Below are 7,404 nucleotides of genomic sequence, written 5' to 3'. Positions count from 1 at the left end.
CGCCGGCTGTTTCTGTGTCGTTTATTATGAATGAGTGCGTTTTCTGATCCGGGATCCAGTGCATCATCGGTGTCATGGAGGAGGTCCTCGGGGAAGAAATAAGCAGATTTTTTATATATATTTTTTTGGTATAATTATTTGTTTTTGAGGAATAAACAGGAAGGAAGAATTACACATTTGTTGAAATAACTTTGGAACCTTGAATATGTATTTTAATCTCATATATTTAATGAGGCACTGGAGCAAATAGTAAGAATATATCTGATAATATTACAACAAATATGTTTTTCAACATTGAAACATTATCGTCCACTATCAGCAAAGTTAGAAATGTAAAAGTACGGGTCACCAGCATTTAGAAATTGCCATATGCTAATTTGAATTTATTGGGGAATTTGCATATTTAGCATTAATTTGCAGAATTATGGACAATATTGGAGTGGTGTTTGTGGTTATTGAGGAGGCTGAATCTATTTCACATTTTCTAAACGGCGGTTTAAACCAGAAGTGGCGACAGTTGAACTCCTGATGGGCCGATTTGAAGTTTCAGTCACTTTAGAAGTTTTAGGGAACGCTGTCTCCTTTAGATTGGACAGATAATTTATGCATTTGAAATATTCATGCGTTATTTTTCCACTGCACATTTGCCCCTAATTATTTCCCCACACTTATTTTAGTTCAGTCCTGTATACATTATTATCACACTGCTTATGGCATTCATAACTACACGTTCTGTACTGAAGGTTGTCCCAGAGGATCGGTGAGTTGAGATGTCTTCCAGAAGAGGGAGCACCAGGACAGAGGACGAGGACAACCGATGGAATCTCACCAGAGGGGACAAAACGACAAAAGGATCCGACTGAAGACGCAGCGTCAGCAGAGGAAACCATCAGAAACATCAAAATAATGATGATGATAATAAAATAATAAAATAAAATAAAAGAATAAAAGAATAATACAAATAAAATACTAATAATAGTAATAATGAAATATAAAAATAAAATAATAAAATAAAATAATAATAAAATAATAATAAAATAAAATAAAATAAAATAGAAATAAAATAAAAATAAAATACTAAAAATAGAATAATAATAATAATAATAATAATAGTAATAATAAAATAATATCAAAAATTTAAATAAACAAAATAAAAATATAAAAAAAGAAAAAAAAAATATTGATAAAATAATGATAAATATAATAATAATGAGCTCATTTAAAATGCTATTTATTCTCATAAAAAGTTACTGAGCTTATGTTAACAGAAAGAAACATAGGCTCCTTCATTTGCAATACAAAAAGGAGGAGAACACTGAGATCAAACTAGGTTAATGAATAAAAAGTGTAGAGAATAAAGTGCATGAGTAGAGTCATAAAAAGCTCTCATTGTGTGTGTGTGTTGAATGAAACTCTCTACTTGGGTTTATTAGCCTCCTGCAGTCATGATCAGGCCAATCATTAACACGCGGCGTCGCATTCACACAGATGCAGACGGAGACAGACACACTAACCATATAAAAACGCAATAAAGGACGAGAACTTTGCCGCTTTGTAATTTGGCGGCCTGCGAAACTGAAGGTCGCGTCGTGGATCACACCGACGAGCCGCCGTCAGAACCGCTTCTCCGTCTCCAAAGTCTAAGATGATGTTTGTGCAGAGCGTCAGAGCAGGATGTGATTTAATAAAACAATGGGATGTTTATAGAAACGTCGTGTTGTATCAGCAACCACGTTTTATTACAATTGTGCAACCAATTACAACTCTCTGTGACTCTACAACCCACTCACTGTGACTCAGCGGACGCTGTCACGCATCAGAGCCCCGCATCGGTTCAGACAGGTTCCAAACCGCTCACTGCCGTTAGCCAAGAGAACTTTCAGCGCTTTTTGGATTTGTCACCTCAGAAAGAAGTAGCCATTGTGGAGCGAATAAACACAGCAGAAGAAGAAGAAGAAGAAGTTGCAAAACAGAAACAACGATCCTAAAGTCCCTCTAAAGCCCTAAACCCTGAACCCTGAAGGTCTTAGAAGACGTCACCTGGTAAATGGTAAAGTGTGAGCGACTGTGAGGGCCTGAAAATAAACAAGTTTTATATTTTTTACTCCCTTACTTCCAGGTTCTCGTGTTATGAAATGAGAGGTAATTGTCAAATAATGTATTTACTCGTTTTTGTCAAAACCAGCTTGAATAACAAAATGTCTTTAACCCTTAATGTTTCTGTGTAAACGTGCCATGCTCAACACCCAATGTGCCGTCCTCTCCGTTTACATCTCCACGCTCCCCCCCCCCCGGTAACCCCCAGTGTTTAACGTCCAAATTGCTAGGAATTGTGGGTAAGTGTGCAGAAAAGCGGACTTGCGTAAAGGGTTCATAAAAAGGCTCAAAATGTCAGAGAGAGAGAGAGAGAGAGAGAGAGAGAGAGAGAGAGAGAGAGAGAGAGAGAGAGAGCGAGCGACACGCTCACGGACTTTACGGGAATGTGCGAGTGTTTCATGTTGTCCAGAGGCGAAGACAATATTAATATACATACCCATATATATATATATATATATATATATATATATATATATATATATATATATATGAGTTAAACGTATGTGTTATTGAGGACGTTTTTATCCTGTTTCCATTTTCTAACGCAACACTACAAAATGTGCTACATGGGTGGAAACACTGCGAGTGAAGTGAATTAAACTACCCACATGTCTTTTTTTTTTTTTACATGTTGGTGAATTAGCTTTTATCAGTGGTGTTACAGACGACTAGCACTGGATTACTTTTGATACTGAAGAAAACCCCTCAAAAAGGTGAGATTATTGGATCTGTACTTCTCAGAGCATATCACGCTGTGAAGGTTTGAAACACAGAGTGTGTCAATCAGGCGTTAATGAGGAGGATGTATCCTCTTTATGTTACCTCTGTGTGTTGACACATCGTTCTGTTAACCACCTCAGAGGACTGAGGACACACCGCTGCTCAGTTTCTGAGGACCCGACTGGAGTCGAGTCCAAGCTCAGAGCAAGAACTGGGCGGCTGGAGAGGAAGCCGTTCCCTGAGACCCCAACTGCTCCGAGCGCCATCCTAAGCATCCTAAGCATCCTAAGCATGGTTCAGCATCCTAAGCATCCTAAGCATGGTTCAGCATCCTAAGCATCCGAAGCATGGTTAAGCATCCTAGGCATGGTTAAACATCCTAGGCATGGTTAAACATCCTAGGCATGGTTAAACATCCTAGGCACGGTTAAGCATGCGTGTCCTTTAGGTCTGTGTGTGCAAAATAAAAAGAACTCAATGTTCTATCGAAGGATTAATAAAATAAATGATGGCAAAAAGAAGTCAACAATGTCTTATTAGGATAAAGTATACTGTATTACTGCCCCATGTAATTGTAAAATGAGTTGTGCCCGAAGGCATGCAGCCACAGGATGCCAAGAACTGAAATAGTTCTTCCAACGGCTTTCAAATGAAGTCACTTGTTGATTTGACAAAGCACATCTTTATTACTGTCAATTGGAAGGAAGTTGTGTTCGCAGAAACTCTTGATCTGTATCTCCCCTCTCCCAACACACTCATTTGTCCGCAGGTAAATAAACGTAGATATAGAGGGCCGAGTCCTCCAGACCGGTGGTTTTTGATATCATCCTTCGGTGTATGCTTTGTGGGTTTGGTCGGTGTTGTCCGAACTGATCCCTTCACGTCTGAGCGACAGTCTGCAGCCGCTGAGGGTTGTTTCGACAGCTCCGTTTGGCTGCTTTCCCTTTTCCCTCCCCCTCCTCATGTGTCAGTCGAGCATGGCATTTCATCAGCGGCACCGTGTCGTAAACGTAAACGGTTAAAAAACAAAAAACAACAACGCCTAAAAACCGGTCCGACCGCGAGGACAAAAGGATCCTCTCCTTGAATGCTCACTCTGACCTCAGACAGCGGATCTTGTTGCCCCAGTTTCTATTTTCTACCGTCGCTTGTGATGTCTCTGCACAGGTGATCCAAAAGAAAACAGGATGAGGTTTCTTTCAGACCCGAGGACTCCCTTTTCAAACATGTTATGTTCCATCTGATAAGTTCTAATGTTAAATAGTTCTACATGCTTTTATGTTTATTGTTGAAACTCTGTGCTGCAGCTATTCTTGGCCAGGACTCGATTGAAAGAGATATCTTTGATCTCAACGGGAAAAACCTGTTTAAATAAAGGCTAGATATAAAAAACAAAGATACTCGGTTACATTAGAAGTAAGGTGAACCAATCGAACGCGGCCTCTATTTTCCCTTTAATTAGCAACAAAGTCTGGAGTTCTTTTTATCAAACTTCTTGTGAACGTTTAAAGAGATGATTCTGGAATTGCAGACTCGTAAAATAAAAGGGTCACCAAAAATTAAAAAGCTTTTTTTTCCCCCGACAGATCACACAAAGACCAACGTGCGAAAAATACGAGTGTCTTTTGTCAGTTTGAGCAGGCTTGATTATTTGGGACTTCTGTCAAACATTTTCAAAATGAATGACAAAGAGGGGCGAGCACACCTGAGTTGGGACTTAAAGAGGAAATCAGCTCAAACCCATCTGACTTCACACCTGATTTCAATGATTTTCCATCATTTGCACACACATGCAGGTGTTTTCACTTGTTCCAGCTGATTGGAGCTCTGCTCAGATAAAAGTTGGGTAGATACCTAAATAGGTAACTTTAACCTGGACCTTATCATCTCATGTTTTTGTATCATAATCGCTCGGGGCAAACTGCTCTCCGTCAACCTACGTCCACTAAATATTCTTGTTGTTGTGGCACTGACAAGCTCAGATTTTTATGATAAATGTCTGACAATATCATGGAAATAACCCTGCAGAGAAAAATAAAAATAGAAGTCTCGTTGTGAACTCTCACGTCACTCTCACATTGTTGAAGTGATCTAAATACTCGGCCGTGTCTTTGAAGATTGTTTACTTAACAATAAGCTTCTATTTCTGTCCTCTGACACAACAAACAAGTCACATGACAATTCATTTATTTATTTATCCTCCATTTCTTCACCCAATTGAGATTTAAAATAAATCTGTATTACGATGGTTACCTGGACAAGAAGGCAGCAAAGTTAAACGTTAACATGAAGAAATGAAGATGAAAAAACTAATCAATACATGGAGTAAAAACTGAAGTCTGTGCATCAGCAAAGGAGGTTTACAGAAACAGATAAAGAGGCATCAAGACAAAATCATTTTAAACAGTTTGGGGTTAGCTTTTGTGTAAAACTGTAAAATTAAAAAAACTCAATCTTCATCCACACACTCTTGTGACAGCGTAGAAAAGCACATTACTAATCAACAGATAAGTGACAACTTTGTTCGGCTCATTTTCTGTAACCAGTGTAGCATTAAAGCATGGTGGAATTAGTAATCTAGCAAGCTAACTAGCAGACAAGCTGGCAAGTTAGCTTGCGAATTCCACCATGCTTCAATGCTACACTGGTTACAGAAAATGAGCCGAAACAGTGGGCTGGTGGCCAGCGGTGCCTCCGCCTCACTCCCCTCCGGAGAAGGACAAGCTAGTTAGCTAGCTAGCTAACTAGCTGACAAGCTAGCTGGCTCGCAAACTAGCTGACAAGCTAGCTGGCTTGCTAACTAGCTGACAAGCTAGCTGGCTTGCTAACTAGCCAGCCAACCTTTGCCAGAGCTGTGCCCGCTCTCTTCTCTGGTAGCTGAACCAAACAGTTCAACGTTCATCTGCTATTCTATTTCTATGTTCCATGACTTAAAAAATGTAAATTAACAGCTGTAAAAAGATGTATTTTTGTACGTTTTTTTTCAACCTTTGCATCAACTATTCAACTGCACAATCCACGCCGAAGCGTCTTTTATTCTGCAGTGCCTGTTTCCCCAGACAGATATTTAACTCCACAGAGAGGATTTTTAGGCAGCGCTGCAGAATCCTCAAGACATGTTTTAACAGGAGTTTTACTGCTGCAACTGTGGAATGAGCGGCGAGCTTCACCAGGCCCTCGGGTGAACGTTCAGGAGGCCGAGGCCAAAGAAATGTACCTGAGCACCAAATGAAAAGGCAAATGATTGTAGATTAACAGGTGAGTCATCTGAGTACCTGCAGGGGAACAGCCTGTTGCCAACATCTCCGTCTGCGAACATCAGGACAGGTTGCAAATATGCAAAAGACTGATCTGCTCTTTTCAATACTTTAAAATTTATTATTGACAGTCTGTACAGAGTTTCATTGCATTCCATCCTATAGTTGTTGAGGAATTTAACCCAAAGCAGAAACATCACTGTGGCTTCTAGAGGAAAAGTCATTAGTATTCATCGTCTGGGAACCTTGTGCAAATGCATCATGTAGATGTTGCGTTATTTGCATTTTTTGTGGTGGGTTAATTCCAGATAACTGCAAGTTCCATTGGCTTTTTCAATGGACATTGTTGTGATATTTAAACATACCATCCGTCAACAGGAAATGAAAACCTCTTGTCTATGAAAACCGGTATCTTAAGCCAGTTTGTGGCGCTTCAGAACTCCTCAAATGTTGGAACAAATTTTTTTGTTCGCCATGCATTTCCGTAAAAACTGCCATTTCTGGAAATCTACAAAGTTGAGTTCTCTGAAGATCCGCAGCAGTGAATTTAGTGATGAAATAGAGAACGGAAATTGTAAAAACTTGTTGTGTCCATAGCGCTTTGCATTGTGGGACACGGTACCCTTATCTGATGCATGCTAACAACAAATCAGTGCTACATCAAGGTATTATTGACACGCTGCAGATTTTGTTTGCATATACATGCTACATTTTGTATGTACTGCTAGTAAACTATGCGGTTTTGAATATAGCTCTTTTTTGTAAATATGCTGGATGTCTTCTGCATCATCTTATACACGTTTTATTCACAAAACACACAAGCTGCACTGTAGATTCACAGTAAGTTGCATCAAACACGTTTCTTGGTACTTCGTGACATGCAGATCAAAGAGACTAACACCCTTGCATACACATGCAGAATACACTACGTGTTAACATCAAGGGCGTTGTCCCGGAGAATGAGGCAAATCTCTGAGTCTCCCTGCTGAACACATGTTGGCACAAACATAATGATTACTTTCGCTGCCAGTAAAAATACAGCGGTGGACTCCACCCTCTCTGCCTTTATGCCTTTTGTACTGCCACTTATTATTCTGGCTTAATTGTTGGCGTCTCCCCCCCTCCCCGTCAAACCGGCATGTTCTTTTGTGTCACGCAGCCCCAGCGGAGCTGCCTCGCCGGCGGAGTTACCTTTCACCTGCCACGTCATGCAAAGACAATCAGCTACCTCCAACGTGCCGTAACGGTTCAAAACTGTCGATGCGGGGGAATGATTAACTCTGCTTCCTCTATGTTTGGTTATTTTTGTCAAAAACTGTCAATATCCTCT

This window comes from Cebidichthys violaceus, unplaced genomic scaffold (assembly GCF_023349555.1).
Source record: "Cebidichthys violaceus isolate CVI_PGR_0920_01 unplaced genomic scaffold, fCebVio1.0.p SCAF_70, whole genome shotgun sequence".
NCBI lineage: Eukaryota > Metazoa > Chordata > Actinopteri > Perciformes > Stichaeidae > Cebidichthys > Cebidichthys violaceus.
Note: the sequence above shows the minus strand (reverse complement) of the source record.